We start from the raw sequence: 21,321 nt of genomic DNA on the forward strand, positions 1-21,321 counted from the left end.
ATATGCTTCTTTCCGGACTTTACGCTATAAGTCCAAAGGCAGAGACAAACTTTTGAGGGCCTCAAAAGAGAACTGGCAGCAGAGATCAAATATTCAATGCTGTTTCCAGCAAAGTTGAGAGTGGTCGCCGAGGGGAAAACGTGGTACTTTAGTACAGGAGAGGAAACCTGGAAGTGGCTGGAATGTTGGTGCACAGTAGGCCACAACTCCCAATGAGTGAGAAGACGGGGACCTCAAAACGACAAACAAGGGGATCAACGACTGAAGGAATCCATACTACGGAATAGGACACATCCGAAAGGAGTATCTGACCTAAGAAGGGAAAAGCGATTGCGCTACAGTGGTGACTGACTGCTATAGGTGAGAGGGGGAGATAATAATAATAATAATAATGTTTGAATAGCTTTATTTCGATATAAAAGCATATCATAAAAGCAATACATTACAGCAATAGATAAAAACAGTTTGACAATACACAATATAAAAAAATCTACAAAATCAACGGGAATATCAAGGGAGAGGATTATTAGCCCAGACATAAGGGCAGGTTCAAGCAAAAAACACATTACTGGAGCAGCAGTTTCTTTGCAGATCTTATCCGCCAAGCCCAGCCCAAAAATGTTGCCATGCAACAGGCGAAGAATGGACGAGCATCTGAACGTAATATGCGTAAAGCTTCCAGGTGTGATCTGGTGCCCAAGCTCCTACATAGTGGCTTCAGCCATCTCGACCTGGGCGCTGCATATGCACAACATTCAATATAATGTTTAATAATAATAATAAAACGTTTATAAAGCGCCTGGCTGCACAAAACTGTGTCCCCGCGCTAACTGCTAAAACAAACCAAATCCAGAGGAGTAGTGTCATGGAGCTCAGCAGACGAATTACTTGCTAGGGAACAAATGAGTTTTTAATTTTGCCCTAAATCTCATTTCGGAAGGTTCCATCCGCAGGTGGAGTGGAAGTGCATTCCAATATTTTGTGGCCAGATAACGGAAGGATTTGCCTCCCATGCAATAACGTGAATGACACTACAACCCCTGGGACAAGTAACGGACCAAGGGCCCGACGTGTTGTCTGCAGGACTAAAACCGGAACTGGGGAAGTTTGGGATGCACGGAAGATCAAGGACGGTGCTCTAATCTGTTCGGCACCTGCCAACCCCGATTAGTTATCAAGTTTAAGGGTAACAGGCACTCTGGGTGTTGGGGAAGTGGTTGGCTGTTGAACCCGCCAGCAGGGTAGCAGGGAGGGGAAAGGTATAGTTGGGGTATGAAAGGTTATTTCAGTTATTTTAGAAATGTTTATTTTCTGTTATTTGACTGTTGGATTGCAGGATGTATACACTACTTATGGTATGAATCGATGTGGTCGATACATAAATGGTTACTGAAGGTGTTATTGTACCCCAAATGGAGGACCAAATTGTAAGGGCGCACAGCCGGGGAGAACACCCGAAAGCCACAAGTCTTAGAGTCCTGTCTTGACACGTTAACGGTCTGGGTAGTCAAATTAGACACACAATAGTTCTACAATACCTACATAGACATACACCTGACCTGGTGCTGCTCCAAGAAATGCACCCGAAGGGTAACCAGTATAAAGCACTGGATAGATACGGTTACAACCTCGCAGCTTACTCAGGCTACACAACAGGATCAAGAGGAGTAGGGATAGCAATTAGGACTGCTCTCCCCCTGGTAGTGAGGAAGATTTGGCATGACCCCCTAGGATGATACGTGGCGCTCACAGGGACATGGAAGGGACAGACCCTGAATATTGTGTTGTGTTATATCCCACTGGATATGCCCATGGAGCTATTGTCCGCATTGGGGGCCCTACTGGTAGACCTCCCACCAGGGATTTTAATATTACGGGGGACATGAACTCCACAGTAGACCCAGATAGAGACAGGGAGACTAAGGCTAACAGGGAGCCGGGGGTGGAGCCACTTCGAGCATTTGTGGAAGCCATGGGCCTGATGGATATATGTGCCTGCATAATCCCCGAGAGCGACAATACACCTTTTATTCAGCAGTGGATGGCAGCTACTCTCATCTAGACCATGTCTTAACACATAGGGGTAGTGAAGGGTGGTTTTGTAATGCCCGAATTGGACCACAGGGAATTTCGGACCACTCACCGGTGGAGGTGGCCCTGCAGGGCCTTATAAGAACTAACGTACTGCCACCTAGAATAACGCCCTGGGTCTTTAAGAAAAAGGATCTAGCCGCCCAAATTAAAGAAAGGGCAAAACTTTACTTTCTGGAAAATGAGGGATCAGTGGACTCCGCATACATCCTGCGGGAAGCCTTTAATCTAGTAATAAGGGGACATATCCGGGCCTACCTTGGGGGCTGTAAAAAAAGAAAAAAGGATTCAGTGGGACACATTGGAAAAAGAGGTAGCTACACTGGAGGCCAGAATACTAGCTGGGGAAAAGGCTGACCCGCCGCTCACTCATCGTCTTGACAATAAAAGGTAGGAAATGGGGGACCCTGGGGACAACTCTGCAAGTTCCACTGCCCTAGCAACACAAAGAAGGATATATGATCTAGATGATAAGCCCAACAAAATTATTGCCTGGTTGGAAAAGAGTTATAGGCAGGGGGAAACCCAATAAACCCTTGTAGGTTTGGGCACTGTATGATTGAGGTAAGAGGATGCTACAAGGGACTTATTTAAAACATAGTCGGTATGATTTATGAATTGTACAAGTGTAACACAATCAGTTGTATCCTCAGGATAACAATCTTAATACACAAATAAAATAAATTAATGGAAGGTAACTAGAGAACACACAGAGAAAGGAATATATTTGGCAAGTTTATATTTACTGACACAAAATTGAGGAGATGAATACAGACAAATAAATTGAAGCAAAAGTCATGAACAGAGACCAATAATATTTTCTCTACAGCTCATAACTGAAAAACATCAACGCCTTGTGGATGAGGCAGACAACCTAAATTAATTAATAAGAAATGGTTGTAAGTTTGTGCCAAAGCAACATTTCAGGAGATGATGTAGTGTCGACGTTTCGGTCTAGAAGGCAGACGTCATATAGACCATCATCAGGACGATATATTTTATCCTTGACGAACCTGCAAGGATACGCAGAACGCTATTCGAGCTCTCGTTCCAAAACAACTGGGTCATACCACCAAAACAACTGTTACCCGAGATTGGCCAACCGGTGTGGTTCAATCCATCCACATTCAAGATTCCATTTGTGGCTGACATTGCCCCACGTCCACTGTCATTCGATTGGACATTCTCTCAAAAGTTCCAGGGAGTCTTTTCTGCATTGAAAATATATCGTCCTGATGATGGTCTATATGACGTCTGCCTTCTAGACTGAAACGTCGACACCACATCATCTCCTGAAATGTTGCTTTGGCACAAACTTACAACCATTTCTTATTAATTAATTTAGGTTGTCTGCCTCATCCACAAGGAGTTGATGTTTTTCAGTTATGAGCTGTAGAGAAAATATTATTGGTCTTTGTTCATGACATTTGCTTCAATTTATTTGTCTGTATTCATCTCCCCAATTTTGTGTCAGTAAATATAAACTTGCCAAATATATTCCTTTCTCTGTGTGTTCTCTAGTTACCTTCCATTAATTTATTTTATTTGTGTATTAAGATTGTTATCCTGAGGATACAACTGAGTGTGTTACACTTGTACAACTCATAAATCATACCGACTATGTTTTAAATAAGTCCCTGGTTGGAAAAGAGGGATAGGGAACGAAGTTGAGTGGCCGAGATACGAATTTCCTATGGGGCGATACACACTACGGGTGAGGGGAAAGCGAGGACCTTTGTGGAATATTACGAAGGGGTCTATGCCTCCAACCCCACCTGTAAGAATTGGGGGTCTCTAGTTGGCAAAGGTTTGAACCTTTGTCCAAATAGGGACTCCTGCTTCTAGTCAGGGCACGGGGCTACACTTCTAAAATAACCCCTGCTCACCCCCTTGGTAGCCTGGCACGAGCAGACAGGCTTATCTCAGAGGCGGTGTGTAATGCATTTGTGAACACATACAGTAATGCAGTGAAAACACTACAAATGGACACCACTCCAGTTTAGAAAAATAAGTAATCTTCACTAGACTTAACACAAGACCAAACAATGAAAATCCACAATGCTGTAATTAAAAATAAGACTTAAAAATGGTAGAAATAGCTTAGTTCAATGTAGATGGTAGATGCAACAAAGTACCTTGGATGTGTCACGCAAAACAAACAAAAGGGTCACAGGGAAGTTGAAGAGCTGTTCCTTACACTAAGGGGAGTGGATGCATCGGTTCCTTACTGCTGTGCAGGGGCATTGATGCTCGCTTCCTTACTGTGTTGGGAGTTGATGCGTCGGTTTCTTACTCTGATTCAGTGCGATGAGACAAGATGGTGCCTCAATGCGATGCGACGATCCGGTGCGATGCGACAAAGTGGCGTCTCTGATGCGACAACGGGGATGTCATGAGTGCACGCCCGACGGCCGTGCGGCGAAATCGAGGAACTTTGGAGCCATGACAGGCCCTGCGACACGCTTCTCCAGTGATGCAATGGTGACCTCTGCGACGGTGACCTCTGCAGCGGCGGCGGCATGCTTCTCCGGTGATGCAACATGCTTTGGATGTGGCGGCGAACAGCTGTGGCGATGGCACGCTTCTTCGGCGATGAATGGCAGCTGCTGCGGTGGTGGCACGATTTTCCTCATTGAGTCGCGCTTCCAGCTCCCAGCAACACACAGTCTTTCTCAGAGGGCCCAAACAACAGTAGGCACCTCTCTGCAGGTAGAAGTACCAGCAAGGGAATTCAGGGGAGCTGGTGGTGAAGTCTTGTATCCCTGAGACTTCAGGCAGGAGGCAAGCACACTTCAAGCCCTTGGAGATTCTTCTTCAAGATGATGAAACGTTCACAAAAGTCCTCATCTCCTTTCCTTGGCAAATAAATTAACCACTGCAGGCCACCCCCACAAATAGCACAGCACAGGGGCAGTCTCCTCCTTCAGCTTTCTTGGCTCTTCTCCTTGGCAAAGGTTCGTCTTGATTCCCAGAAGTGATCTAAAGTTCTGGGGTCTAGGCCCCAATATTTATACCAGTAAATCCTTTGTCCTCTGAAGGTAAAGGGTGCATGTGCCCAGTCAACCTCAGTTCTACCCTCCTGGGTGCAGCTTCCTGGCAGGAAGTGGAGACAGCATTGTTTGAGAGCAGACCTGGCCTAGGTAGCTGAACGGAAATCTCCCCTTACTCTCTATTCTATGAGGGCTCAGGTCAGTGAAGGGAAATCTCCACCCCCTACTCTCTATTCTATAAGGTCTCAGGGCAGTAAAAGGAAATCTCCTCCCCCTACTCTCTATTCAATGCATGTCCTATTCAGAACAGCCCTGACCCATCAGATTGCTGGAGCCAATGTCCTCTCCAGCCCCCTGTCACTCACAAACCAGACCTGAAATACACAAACCTAGCAGAGACAACTGGATGGTTAGGCAAGAAAATACCTACTTTCTAAAAGTGGTATTTTCAAACACAGAATGTAAAGACCACCCTCATTAAAAGATGTATTTTATCATTCAGAGTTCAGGCATACCAAACTCGAATTTCTACCTGGTTCCTTGGGTCAGTTAGGATTATAAGATGTTATAATCAAACTGCGCATTCTGGCCTATGGGAACAGATAGCCTTGCAATAGTGAAAAGCGAAATTGGCTGTAATTCACTATCAGGACATGCCACACACATCAGGGCATCTCCTACCTTTTACATACAATGCACCCTGTCCATGGGGGTACCTTGGGCCTACCTTAGAGGTGACTAACATGTAGAAAAGTGAAGGTTTACGGACTGGCGAGTGGGTGCACTTCCAAAGTCGACATGGCAGTCCCAGTCTGCATACAGGCTCTGCAATGGCAGGCCTGAGACATATTTTACAAGCTGCTTCTGTGGGTGGCACAATCAGTGCTGTAAGCCCACCAACGGCATTTGACTTACAGGTCCTGGGTACACATGGTGCACTGTGCTAGGGTCTGACAAGTAAATCAAATAAGCCAATCAAGGAATCACTAATCCATTACAACAATTTACAATAGAGAACACTAAATAGCATTGGCAAAGTGCCCAAAGCATCTAGACCAGCAAAAAACACAGGAGGCAACAGCAAACAATGGAAGGGAGACCCACACCAATGGTGCTATGTCTAACAACACCAGAACAGAAATGGACTGTCTGGAGCTATTAGTGATGTTCGGCTCCCTACGTTTTCCGACAAGGATAGAGAGGACATGGAGAAAGATTTAACAGCTGAAGCAATAGAGGGAACCATACAAGATCTGCATTCAGGGAAGGCTCCAGAGCCGAACGGCCTGCCAGCTGAGTTGTTCAAGGGCATGGCGAGCGTATTGGCACCGCAAAGCCTGAACATTGTTTGATGAGGTCAACAGAAGGGGTTGCCTACCACTGAACCAACGAGCAGCCACCATCATGGATATCCCCAAGGTGTGTAAGCCACCAGACCAATGTAGCTCCTACTGGCCCATATCACATGGAAGTTAAAATCCTGGCTAAAGTCCTGGTGAATCGCCTTTGTGGGACAATCACAACGCTGATACATCCTGACCAGTCAGGATTCATGCTGTGCTGGAAAAACCAGGCTAAACCTTAGACGCCATTATGGTGTGATGCACTTGACCAAATCCCGCCTGGGGAGGAGGCAGCGCTGCTGTCATTGGACGCACACATGGTGTTTGACAGTTTTGAATAGAACTACTTATTCACAGTTTTGGAAGGATTCTAGTTTGGCCCCTGGTTTCAGTCTTGGATCAGGTTGCTGTACAGGAGCCCACTGGCTAGGGTGCAGGTGAATGGCTCTGTCTTCCGCTCTTTCACCCTACACAGGGGGATGAGACATGGGTGCCCACTGTCCGTCCGTACTATATGCGCTGGGGTTAAAGCTGCTTGTGGCATGGGTGAGAGGGGACCTGGTGGTATCTGGAATAAAGGGTGCCAGACAGTGGGTAGACAATATCCCTATGTGCAGATGATGTCTATTGTATGCGACAAGGCCTTGCTTTGCCATCAGCAGGCTACTGCAAATTTTCCATATATTCTGGTGCTATTCAGGGTTTAAAATCAATTGGGATAAGTCCCTCATGTTTAGGCAGGGCCGATCCTAGAACTCCTGGGGCCCCGGGCGAAAGAGAAGATGTGAGGCCCCTCTAATTTGCATATATCTTCCAGTCGCAGCCGGCATGACTCGCGGGTGGAGGATCTCGCGGGAGTTCTGAAGGAGGGGGTGGAGAACATGAAGCAGGCAGTCTCCCTCCCCTCCCCTAAGCCAATCATAATGCTGCAATGGCAGTGTTGTGATTGATCAGGACGCCGACCAGCCAGGCGCCTATGGGGAAGCCATTTTCCCCATGTAGGCTGCTCTGCAGCCTACATAGAGAAAGGCCAGAGTACGCATGACTGGTTTGGCCGAAAGGTCAGCGCCCTTAGCAGTTGGCAAGACAATCCTCTCCTGCCCTAAAACAGACCCGCCCACCCCCAACAAAACACTTCTGCTTTCTCGCAGTGCTAGAAGCAGAAACATAAAATGGTCGTTTTAGCATTTTGTGTTTCTGCTTTTGCGAGAAAGTAGTGGGGCGTCGCTCCTCCGCCCTAGTGAAGGAGCCGCCCTTGGTAACATCACAAGAAGTGACAACATAGAAAGTGAGATTGCAGGACTATTGATCTTATTTGCCATCCCTAAAGAGACCTAACGTGGATATCAGTAACATGGACAAAAAGATAAATATACAAATGAAATAAGTCCATATATTTTAAAACTGTTAAATGGATTACATGTGTCTCATTAAATGGAAAAGCTAGGTGCAGGTCTCAAAGATGTATATTATTGATCACCGGAGTTTCATGACATTTTTGTTGTTGCCGAAAATTCCTGGAGACCAGGAAGGAGGCAGCAAGTGCTTTTAGAAACATAATATATTCGCAAACATGAGCCAAAGTCAGCGCTCAATGCGATCTCACCGTTTGCACCGCCCTAGAGCCTCCCCGCTCAAGGGTCCTGTGACCTCAATGACAGAGTCACTGTTGCTCTAGGGTGTACTGCTTTGTAGGCCTGCCCAAAAGACTTGGGGTGGGCTTCAATAGGGATTGTGGTAGACAGGCCTTCATGGTTAACCCACACTTGCCACTGCTAGGGTTCACCTGCTGGTGCTAAGACACCAGGGCTTCTAAGGTCGTGCGGGTCCTTCCAAGGTCTAGCATGGAAATGTGCTCCCTCAGGGAGATTGGTCTGGTGGACTGGTCATGAAGGCTGAACCTGGCTCCCCAGTTCCAAATTCGGCAGCTCTGACCTCAGTGCTACATCCTCTCTCCACTGAACACCATACTACCCCACTGAGAGAAACTCGCTCTGCCTTCAACTACAACCCAATTGTGCCCCGCTACTAACACCTAGAGGTGACTCATTTCAAATTACGCTCTAGACAAGAGCAATATGCTGCCTAAAAATAAAAGTGACAACATTCTGGAAAAAGCAAACACTCATAAGGAATGTAAGATTAATTAAAGCATGTGAAATGTAAGCAGGAACAACATAATTACCTTAACGCTTTAGCACTTATTCAGAAATGAATGAGTGCTTTTGCATGAAAAGTTAAGGCCATGACGTCAGGGCCGGAACGGACCTGCTTCAATGCCCATTGAATATATCCTTACAAAACAAAAGCAATATGGTTTAAAAAGACCACATTTGTGAATACAGAGCAGTGGTATGCACTTTATTTTCCAGTCTGCCCAGTCCTCGTTTTTGCTGTTTCTATGTGTGCTGAGTTGTGCAGCACACATAAAAATAGCAAAAGGCCATTAATTGTTTATGTGCAGGAAGATTACCCTTCCTGCGCATAAACAATCAATTAAAAACAATTATATTGTGCAACATCTATCTGTGCTGCATTAAGCAGCACGCATAGAAATTTCAAAATGCCATTTCAGATTGTTTTTGTGCAGGAAGGGAAGCCTTCCTGCACATAAACAATCTTCTCCTACAATGCAGGCACCCTTGCACTATGGTGGCGGTAGGCAGCTAAAATTAGCGCCAGCGCAGGGGGAAACGTGGGCTGCCCCGTACCCTTGTAAATATGCTCTCCGCCACTTCCTAGTAAATAAACCCCTAAGTCTGGTGGTATCCAGTTCCATCAAGGCCAATTTTACATTTCCTGGGGACCAAGTATCAGGGTCCATGGCATCTACTTAATACTGCGCTGGCTAGTAAGCGCTCCAGGTTCCCTGCTATTTCTTGGGGGGGAGTTTTATATAGTGAGAACTTGACCCAAAGGTATCAGAGTGCTTTACATGAGCACCAGTAGCATTACAGATGGACGTATTAATTTTGCTACGCCCGGGGAGATTAAGTGATTTACCCAGACTCACAGGATGTTGAGCATCGCTGCAGAAAATCAGACCCTGTTCCCCAGCTTCGAGGTAGACCTCTCTAGCTGTAAGGCCACATCCTCTTCCCTTGAAGGCCTCTATCACCTAAGTCTCACCCCATTCCCATATATCAGCAGTCAGACTGACTATCATCTGCGTCTTTTCCTGCAGTAGCAGACACCACCCCTCAAATGACTGCGTGAGAAAGGATTACTCCTCCTCTTGGATTCCATACCAACAAAGTAGTCTGATATTCAACTCTAATTTAACTTTTCCCACTGCCAAATTAGAATAGGCACATCACTTACATTCCAGCTCATCGCAAGCTGCCGATTTGCCAGTGCCAAAGCTAGATTGGCAAACCTGCTGTTGATTTTTTTTATCTTTCGGGTCCGGGAATACGTAAGTAAACAAACTTCAGGTGTACTGTATTTGCTTGTCAGTGGCTTCTTGACCAGGTGCACAATCCTCTACCACTATCACTAATAATATAATTAGTGATAGTGGTAGTGATAGATAATATAGTGGGAGAAAGGAAGTAACTATGAGCAAACTTACTATGTAACACAAAAAAGTTGCACAGTATACTATAAGTCTCACTTAATATTATAAACATTTGGAACTACTTGATGAATTACATATAAAAATGAATAATGTCTCGTACAATTTTTGATTATTAAATATAAATTTATTTTTCTGATTCTTTTTCAAAATTTAATAAAACTTCTAACAATATATTGTCTGGAATGTCCTCATTTTCATTCTGTGATTCCATTGATTCCACACACTGAACTAATTGATAGTCCAGAGACTCATCCATAAAATCAAAGTTATCATTCTCAGCAATTTTTTCTTCAGGGTTGTTGTCCAAAACAATTTCGAAAGAAATATTCTGTTCTCCTTCCATTTTGTTGCTGTAAATTGCATAAAAAATAAATATATCAGTAGAGATAGGGTACTGTTGAGTTTAGGTTTAGACAGGTACTTGTGAGTTTTTAACAGTGAAGTTATCTTTGGGCAGTATATGGTTTCAGGCAGGAAGTAGAACTATTAAAAAGTACCTGTGATGAAGCCTAAGTAAATTCATAATTATACCAGAGAAGCCTAACTCAATCCATAATTATAACAGAGAAGCCTATCTCAATCTCTAACTCTTACAGAGGGACAGTATATAACTATCTGAAAACGTTTTCAAAAATTAATTTAAAGTGCATAACATAGTTCTCCTTTCAAATTAACAACTTACCTATTTCAAAGTAGTTGAAGTTTTCTGTCAAAATTCTTTCCAAATGTACCTTAGGTAGTGTTAGTCAAAATGGCTGTGTTTCCTTCTCGTTTTTCATATATATTCATGTACTTCACCAATCAGCACATAAAAGTACAAAATGTAAGTAACATTTTAATTTGTTGAAAATTCAAACAGTTTCATATGTGTTTTTGTCATGTAATTTACCTCAGGATATTTAGACAGGGCTACAGCCCAAATAGTTCAATGGAATAACGCCGAATTTGGGTAAATGGTAGGGACTGCTATGTAGTAGGGCCTATTCTATATTTGGTGTAAGTGTCTCCAGTGGTTTTTATGTAAATTACTTTCCCACATTTTTTTAGGGAGCAATTGCCGGTGCGAGCCCTGGTACGCGCACCGGCAGCGTTACGGGAGTCCTCCATTTTGTGTTTCGGTAGAATTGAGACACAAGATGGAGGACAAACAATGTTGGGAATGGGTAGAAGGGGGCACGGTAGACACTTCCTGACCCTCTAGGTTTTCTGAGGGGGGTTTAGAAGGCCCATTTATGTCCCCCCCCCCAAAAAAAACATTTTTAAATTTTTCACGGGGAGCGCCCGGTACGCGCACCGGGAAGCGTACCGGGGAGCGTACTTTGGTGAAAAATAGTGAAAAAAGTTAGAAAAAGAAAATCATTATGAGTGATCAGAGGTAGGGTAGCCCTGAAAAGAGCTTTTGGGTTCTGTGGCTGATTTAAATACCTACAAGTAGGTTCCAATGCACAGTCTTAAATTCAGGAGGAATATTCTATTCCCCTCATCTGAGAAGTGCACACCATCTCCTCTGTAGATGTCTTGCATGTTGTAACGCAAGTTATTGTTGTATATTGAACCCATTCCATAGTCTCTCATGTAAGCAGAAACAGATTTATTCACATGTTTTCGTGCTTTCTCTAATTGTGAACAAAATTGGTTGGGCCAGTTCCATTTCTGTCTTTGGCATATATTGGAATATACCAAGGCAGTTTGTGGAAAAAGTGTCATCAATTGATCAAAGGTGTCCTTTAAAAGCATTTCCAGACCAACCCCAGTCATAGTGGCCCAAGTCATTTCCACCACAGTGCACTATTAAGAGGTCAGGGTTTGGCAGATGCAAAAAGGTTTTCACCAATGGTATCAATTGGTGACATCTCAATCCTCACTGGCCAATCCACTTGATTTCCACATTTGATAAATCAAGGTTGTGAAAATTTGTGCTAGCTGCATACCTTTGAGCCCAGTGGATGTAGGTATGTCCAATAATCCACACAGAATACATGATGAGAGAAGGTTCTGGTGCAGTCAGATAAAGTATGGGAATGAAATGGCAGTTGGAACAGTAGGAGTTTACAAAAAAAATATTTGTGGAGTTTCTCTGCTCTTGAATCACAAGCAATGATTGGTGGATTCAGATAGTTGAAAACTGAAAGTTAGGGTGCATGGTTGTGTTGTGTGAAAGAAGCAATTTGAATGGTTAAGAAAAAATCACTAAAAGCAATAATGCCCTGGATAAGCTGGTGTATTGAGAGGTCAAACATCCTTGCTGACTTAATTTGCAACATTGTAGAATAACCTTTTGAACCTAAGAGTTCAGTTAGGAGGGAGTTGCTATGGTAACAGATAGAAAGGTCTGAGAGGGAGAAGGGTGTTGGTTTGAAAAAAGTGAGGGAAGAATTTTGATTGGTTGAAATGAGGCATATGTGTGTAGAATTTGAGGTTTTCTCTGCCAGTCTTGGTTTCAGTGTATTGAGTGCACACCTTTTGCTCTGCTAAAGAAAAATTGATGTGTGTGTGTGTCTAACACTGTTCTTAATCTCCCAAAGCATTTGTAAAGGTAAGTAATGATTCATTTAATTTAGATAGAGACTTATTTGCTCTATGGAGAAGATTTGGAAACAGATAGTGAAGTTTCAGTAGTAAAATTGAATGCTTGTACATAGGACTTGTGCTGTGTTTGTAAAACGTTATTTAAAAAACGATTTTGGGGTAAAAGAATGGCTTTAATTTTTTTGAGAAGCAATTAATAGTGTCTGCCTCTGTAAAGAAATATATTTGAATGTTTTAGAATTATGTCACCTGCGTTACCTTAAATTAGGAAGCAGATTGAGATTTTTTCTTGTTGGTTTGTGGCATGTTTTTTGGAAATGCTTGATATTAAAATATGCAAGATAGAGGAATTGTCTTTTGTGAAACAGTGAGGTTTCAGTAGTGAAATGAAATGCTTGTACATAGGACCTGCGCTGTGTTTGTAAAATTTTATTCAAAAAACGATTTTGGGGGCAAATCAATGGTATTTACATTTGGGTGTTATTTATGATTGCCTTGTGGCGCCGGTGCGTCACTTTTACCATGGGAAAAAAGTGACGCACTGGTGGTGCAAGGCCTTCATAAATAGGGCCCTGAGTTTCTTTGCTGTTGGTTTGTGTCTTGCTTTTTCATAATGCTTGCTATGAACATTTGTAAGATAGGGGATTTGTATTTTGTGAAACAGTGAGGTTTCAGTAGTGAAATTGAATGCTTGTACATAGGTCCTGCGCTGTGTTTTTTAAATGTTATTCCAAAAACGATTTTGGTGGCAAATTAATGGTATTTACATTTGGGCCTTATTTATGATTGCCTTGTGGCGCCGGTGCTTCACTTTTAACATGGGAAAAAATTGACGCACCGGTGGCGGAAGGCCTTCATAAATAAGGCCCTGAGTTTCTTTGCTGTTGGTTTGTGTCTTGCTTTTTGATAATGCTTGCTATGAACATTTGCAAGATAGGGGATTTGTATTTTGTGAAACAGTGAGGTTTCAGTAGTGAAATTGAATGCTTGTACATAGGTCCTGCGCTGCGTTTCTAAAATGTTATTCAAAAAACGATTTTGGGGGCAAATCAATGGTATTTACATTTGGGTGTTATTTATGATTGCCTTGTGGTGCCAGTGCGTCACTTTTAACATGGGAAAAAATTGACGCACTGGTGGTGCAAGGCCTTCTTAAATAGGGCCCTGAGTTTCTTTGCTGTTGGTTTGTGTCTTGCTTTTTCATAATGCTTGCTATGAACATTTGTAAGATAGGGGATTTGTATTTTGTGAAACAGTGAGGTTTCAGTAGTGAAATTGAATGCTTGTACATAGGTCCTGCACTGTGTTTTTTGAATGTTATTCCAAAAACGATTTTGGGGGCAAATCAATGGTATTTACATTTGGGCCTTATTTATGATTGCCTTGAGGCGCCGGTGCGTCACTTTTAACATGGGAAAAAAGTGACGCACCGGTGGCGCAAGGCCTTCATAAATAAGACCCTGAGTTTCTTTGCTGTTGGTTTCTGTCTTGCTTTTTGATAATGCTTGCTATGTATATTTTCAAGATAGGGATTTGTATTTTGTGAAACAGTGAGGTTTCAGTAGTGAAATTGAATGCTTGTACATAGGTCCTGCGCTGCATTTCTAAAATGTTATTCAAAAAATGATTTTGGGGGCAAATCAATGGTATTTACATTTGGGTGTTATTTATGATTGCCTTGAGGCGCCGGTGCGTCACTTTTAACATGGGACAAAAGTGACGCACCGGTGGCTCAAGGCCTCCATAAATAAGGCCCTGAGTTTCTTTGTTGTTGGTTTGTGTCTTGCTTTTTGATAATGCTTGCTATGAACATTTGTAAGATAGGGGATTTGTATTTTGTGAAACAGTGAGGTTTCAGTAGTGAAATTGAATGCTTGTACATAGGTCCTGCGCTGTGTTTTTTAAATGTTATTCCAAAAACGATTTTGGTGGCAAATTAATGGTATTTACATTTGGGCCTTATTTATGATTGCCTTGTGGCGCCGGTGCTTCACTTTTAACATGGGAAAAAAGTGACGCGCCGGTGGCGGAAGGCCTTCATAAATAAGGCCCTGAGTTTCTTTGCTGTTGGTTTGTGTCTTGCTTTTTGATAATGCTTGCTATGAACATTTGCAAGATAGGGGATTTGTATTTTGTGAAACAGTGAGGTTTCAGTAGTGAAATTGAATGCTTGTACATAGGTCCTGCGCTGTGTTTCTAAAATGTTATTCAAAAAACGATTTTGGTGGCAAATCAATGGTATTTACATTTGGGCCTTATTTATGATTGCCTTGTGGCGCCGGTGCGTCTCTTTTAACATGGGATAAAAGTGACACACCAGTGGCGCAAGGCCTTCATAAATAAGGCCCTGATTTTCTTTGCTGTTGGTTTGTGTCTTGCATTTTGAAAATGCTTGCTATGAACATTTGCAAGATAGGAGATTTGTATTTTGTGAAACAGTGAGGTTTCAGTAGTGAAATTGAATGCTTGTACATAGGTCCTGTGCTGTGTTTCTTAAATGTTATTTAAAAACGATTTTGGTGGCAAATCAATGGTATTTACATTTGGCCCTTATTTATGATTGCCTTGTGGCGCTGGTGCGTCACTTTTAACATGGGAAAAAAGTGACGCACCGGTGGCGCAAGGCCTTTATAAATAAGGCCCTGAGTTTCTTTGCTGTTGGTTTGTGTCTTGCTTTTTGATAATGCTTGGTATGAACATTTGCAAGATAGGGGATTTGTATTTTGTGAAACAGTGTGGTTTCAGTAGTGAAATTGAATGCTTGTACATAGGTCCTGTGCTGTGTTTGTAAAAAGATAATTTCTCTATGCAGCAAAATGTTTTAACCAAGCATTATGCAAAAATATGAGTAATCTGAGGAAACATAGATGACATGATTGTGAAATGTGTTAATATATTTCTTGAATCATGCAGATTCTATCTAATCAACCTTTCTCTTTGTAATATTCTAGTCTTCAGTTACTCTCTATTACACCTTTTGTCTGTTTTATACCGTTTCTCTTTCTGACTTTTTTTCTCTCTTCCTGTTACACCCTCTGTCTGTCCTATTTCTTGTAACATCCTGTCTCTGATTTACTTCCTCTTACACCCTCTTTGAAACTTACACTCTGTCTCTTCCTTTACAGGCTCTCTCTGTTTTAGTCTCTTTTACAACCCTTTCTCTTCTAACACCCTCTCTCTGTGTTAGTTCCTGTTACACCCTTTCTCTGTTTTATACCCCGTTACATCCTTTTTCTGATTTACTCCCTTTTTTTGACTTACCTCCTTTCCCTATTACATCCTTTTTCTGTCTTTCAACATAATATACACTCTCTTTGTCTTAGTCCTTTTGTATGTTTTACTCCCTCTACCTGTTTCTTTGTCTGAGTCTCTCTGTGTTTTTGTGTTACTCCCTCCAGCTGTTTTTCTTTGTCTTACTCCTAGTTATATAGTTGCTATGGTATAAACTTAGATATGTTGCAAATTAGTGTTTATATCGTTTGCTTATTGTGATTGCTTTGTTGTTTGCTAATAGTGGTTTATAATGTGTTATTTTTTTCTTTACCACAGATTGAAATCAACATTTAAAAAGTAAGCAAAAATGCCGTCAAGGCAAAGGAGAAGAAAAAATACCATACGGAAAATTACAAAATTAGCAGCGGAAGTAAAGGAATCCTCTACAACAAGTACTTAAAAAAACACCCAAAAAGGTCCTGGTAAGACAACTAAGTCTTTTTTCCGCAACATATGTAAAACAAAAACAAATGTTAACGGTAATGTGAAGATCCAGAAGGAGAGAGCAAATTTGAAAAGGAAGGAGAGGCCCTCAAAAAATGTCTCTATTGGAGCAGGAGAGAAGAATATGGATAGCAATAGAAGGTTAAATCAATTTAGGGACATTCGTAGACGAATGTTTCGCTATAGGGTAGTTTTAAATTTGCTAAAAAATGAAAAGAAAGGTAAACGGAGAGCTGCTTTTTACAAGAAAAAGAAAAGTGTAGAGAAGATTGTTGATCAGGCTTTTGAAGTTAAGAAAAAAATATTTATTTTAGTAATCAATAGAATTAGGATACTTAATAAGGCAATTGATGTTTTCAAATCGAACAGTAGATGGAAAAGAATAATTAATCGGACTAATTTTTGTGAAGTATTTCTGGAGAATGGATGCATAGTTCAAGTTCTGAGCCATTTTTTAATGAGGAGAGTTACTTTCAGGAAAATGATTTGGTGCATGCAGTTGACACCAGTGGTTGAGCATATGAGGTGAAAGATGGTTGTGTGATGGAAAAAGAGAAACTTGTGTCTAGAGATGCAGAAGAGGTGTTAGCTGATGAAGTTTTGGGGAGACGTACTAAGGGTCCAGTGTACACATGGAAGTGCAATAGTATTTGTAGTGTGCGACAGGATTCAATCGATTTGCTTCGAAATGTCTTACGTACATATAGTAAGAAAAGTGTAAAACAGAAAGTGAAGATCTTGCAAGAGTTAGATCCGTGCAGAGTGAGAGAAAACACAGGTTTGCATGGGCATTCACTGGCTTGTCTTTCTAGAAAAGTATGGCAGAGTGTTTTTCATCATTTTAGGATGTTAGCAGTGCATCATAATAAGGTGAGGAAATTAGTGAGAAGGTTGTATTGTGCAAAAAGTCCAGCACTTAAGCTTAAACAGTTAAACAGTGCTCTTTTGCATGGATCTGAAGTAGATGTGAAGACTATTTGTGAAGAAATTGAGTTTTGTTATTTTGGGAACAAAGAGGACAGTGTAGAAATGGATATAGGAATGGATGGTAATGTGGAAGACAATGTACAGATTTCAAGTACAGAAAAGTTTGACGAGGAAATTACCAAGTTTAAGGTGAAATCAAGTGAAAGGCCTAATTTAACTTGTGTATGTTGTCGACGGACTCATTATAAGATTCAGACTAGGTTAGTTGATTTATATGCAAAATGTGAATTGGAAAATAATAGTGAATGGAAGGAATTTGTAAGTTATTTGTTGGTGGAGAATTCTTTTGATTTGAGTTTTGATCAGCGTATTTGTAATTATTGTTTGAAAAAATTAAATGAAAATAGAATGCCTGCTAGAGCTGCTCATAATAATCTTCAGTTGATAGATATTCCTTCTGAATTGATGGATTTAAATACTTATGAATCAATTTTGATTCAATGTGTCCATCCTTTTCAAGCTATTGTTCGCATGGAGCCTAAGATAGGGAAATTACCTCCTACAGATTTACAAAGAGGATTAAAGGGAAGAGTTGTTTATTTGCCTCTAGATGTCAAGAAAAATATTGATACAATTGGTGTAGAAAGAGTAGAAGAGGATCCTCTGGTTATTCTAGTTAATGGGGTTCCGACAAAGAGTAAGAAAATCTGGCAAGATTTAGTGGATGTTAGGAAAGTCAAAAAGGCAACGTTGTATTTGGTCAAAAACAATGAGTACTATAAAGATGTAAGTGTTGGAGCAGAGGAAACAGCTACAGAAGAAGACAGTGATTGTTCAGTTGGCCCAATTGAAAAAGTTGATGTGTCTAGAAGTGAAGAAATATATGAACATTATACTGTTCATCCTTTGCATTCCAAAGAAGTAATGGGGAATGCAATTGACTTGTTTCAAATGAAAGCAGCAAAAGGAAGTCCTATTAGTGTATGGGAAGAAAGTTTGGAAGCTCGTTGTTTTCCACAGTTATTTCCAACAGGTCGAGGGGGACGATATGACGATCGACCAGTTCAAATTCCTGCAGCTGAATACCGGACTTTAAGATTATATGCTGAAGATCCAAGGTTTCGTCAATGCATTCCGTATTTGTTTCATCTACTGTATGAAAGGGATTTGTCTGGGCTTTCTTATGCAGTTAATCATATACTGAAAAGTAGAGCTCATCTGCAAAATGTTTCGGCGAGGGACTTTATGGAGAAAGTCAATCTGCAAGACAGTATTTTGGAATCTCAGCTAATCAATCTCATGGCATGTCAGCGTGGAACAAACGAGTATTGGTTCCGTCGTCATTGGGAAATTGAAATGTATGCTAAGAAACTTAGGAACTCCTACATGGTTCCTCACTCTTAGCTGTGCTGAGTATGCATGGGACGACTTACTTCAATTTCTACGAGAGGCAAATGGAAACATACAAAATATAGAATTGAAAACACCTGGAGAACTGTGTTCTTTGGATCCAGTGACTATTTGCAGATATTTTAATCATAGATTTGAAGCTATGATGTCTTTTATTACCAACAAAAAAAATCCTCCCCTTGGAGAGGTTTTGGATTTCTTTTGGAGGAAGGAATATCAAGCGAGAGGTGCTCCTCATATACATATGTTGTTATGGATTAAAGATGCACCCAAATTTGGAACTGATTCGGATGGCACAGTTATGAGTTTCATTAAAGAATATTCAACATGTGCTGTTCCGAAAACTACTGAAGAAAACAGTTTAAGGCAACAAGTTTTACGTTTTCAATCTCATCGTTGGGGAAAGTATTGTCGTCGAAAATTCAAAAACAAGGAAAAGTACCAAACGAAATGTCGTTTTGCGTTTCCACGACCAGTGATTTCTAAGGGAAGAGTAAATAATTTGATGTCATCTCTACGACATACTGTGACGAGGAAATCACCCAAAAATACATATAATTTAAAAAGAAACGAAGAGTCCAAGTACATCAACGACTACAACCCAGTGATTTTGTCCATGTGGAATGCTAACATGGATATTCAGTTCGTTGCTGACAACTCTATTGCTGTGGCTCAATATGTGACATCTTACATCACAAAAAAAGAAAAGACAGAACTGAAGGAAATGTGGGAGGACATTTCACATGAAAAGAGTCTAGGCAAGAAATTATACAGTTTCAGTCTGAAGATGTTGTCGCATCGAGAAATTGGAGCAAATGAATGTTCTGATCGGTTATCATCAGCAAGTCTCTATGCCAAATCAAGAACAATCATTTGGGTGAGTCTAGGTCTTGCTGCAACACGAAACCGAGTTTTGAAATCTGTACAAGAAATTGAATATTTGGCGGAGAAAGAACCAAACAGTACAGATATTTTGAAGACAAACATGTTGGATACATACTATCCAAATAGAAGTACTCACCTTGAGAACACTTGTTTGTATGAAGTTCCGCAAAACTACAGTTATAAGAGGAACATCACAGAAGATATCAATAATGGAAAATATGGTGTCATTGGGTATGAAGGATGTCTAGTGAAGCAGAGAAAAGGCCATTTGATTAATCATCAAAAATTGAGTTGCGAAGCTCCAGACAAAAGAGAATTTTACTATTTAGCTCTTTTGCAACTCTTTAAGCCATGGCGTACAGAAGAGGAACTACTTGGAGATTTTCTCTGCTATGAAGACTCTTTTAATGCAACTAAGGATACCATAGAATGTCCTGTTTTTCCAAATTATCTGCAAATGTTGAACGAAGAAATAGAGCAAGAAACCACAATTGCTGAAGAGATTGCTAGAGACAGTTCTCAAGACAGTCAGAGTTCTACTTCATTGAGTCAGGATCCACTAGGAGGACCAATTATCCAAAATGAAGCTGCAACTGCCATGGATGAGGTGGAAAGAGCTATGGAACAAGCTCAAGAGGATGTAGTTAACTTAAAAGATTTGGTAAAGCAACTAAACGTTGAGCAGAAAAAGATATATGACAAAGTCACAGAACAGATTGAACATGGATTCAGACATGAGAAAAAAGTGCGCTCATGTACATCATTTAAGCCTGTTCGACTGTACGTAAGTGGAGAAGCGGGAACAGGAAAAAGTTTTTTGATTAAAGCCATTGCAACTTATTTGCAGAAAAGGACTGAATCACCACTGTCTTGTGTTGTAACCGCTCCAACTGGACTGGCAGCACATAACATTAAAGGGATTACTCTACATCGTTTACTGATGCTGCCAGTTGAGCATGATAATAAATTGCATTACAACAAGCTATCTGGAGATGCGTGTTCTGAAGTTTCCAGAGTCTTGAAGAAAATGAAACTTCTTATAATTGATGAAGTAAGCATGGTCTCAAATCTAATGCTTATTTTTGTGCATTTGAGAATGCAAGAAATTCTTAGAACCGAGTATGATGTGTTATTTGGAGGAAAACACATGATTGTTTTTGGAGATCTACTGCAGTTGACTCCAGTAAAAGGACAACCAGTGTTTAAAATGCTTACGCATGAAGATACCAGGAAGTCCCTTGGAAGCATTGGAAACGTTAATATATGGTTAAATTTTAATTATGCTGAACTGCTTCAAAATATGCGACAGGCAAAGGATGAAGATTATAAAAATATTCTACAAGATGTAAGAATCGGAAAAGTAAGTGAGCTTGGGAAAGAAGCTTTACATGCTCGATTAATTTCAAATTTGTATCCAAATGAAAACATTCTTCCAGAGAATATTTTTAAAAAAATGACTGAGAAGATATCTGGGATATGTTTGATGCCAACTCTGCAAGAATGTTCCATCTTCAACAACAAAATGTTAAAGTTAGAAAATGAAGAAATTGTGAAACTGGAAGCAATAGATAAAATAGAGCATATGGGTGCAACAATTGTTTTGTCAAAAAATTTGAAAACAAAATTGGATTCATTAGAGAAAAGTATTTCTAAAACAGCTGGTTTTGAAAAGACTCTGAATGTGTGTTTAAATTGTCGTATCATTTTGAGAAGGAATTTAAATGTTGAGAGAGGTCTGGTAAATGGAGCAATGGGTTATGTTGTTGATTTTGTGAATTATAGAAATAGAGATGGAATTGAATTTTCAAAAATAAAATTTGATGGCATTGAGCAAGTACAACAAATCAGTCGT

Source organism: Lissotriton vulgaris (genome assembly GCF_964263255.1).
Source record: "Lissotriton vulgaris chromosome 8 unlocalized genomic scaffold, aLisVul1.2 SUPER_8_unloc_1, whole genome shotgun sequence".
In the NCBI taxonomy this organism is placed as follows: Eukaryota; Metazoa; Chordata; class Amphibia; order Caudata; family Salamandridae; genus Lissotriton; species Lissotriton vulgaris.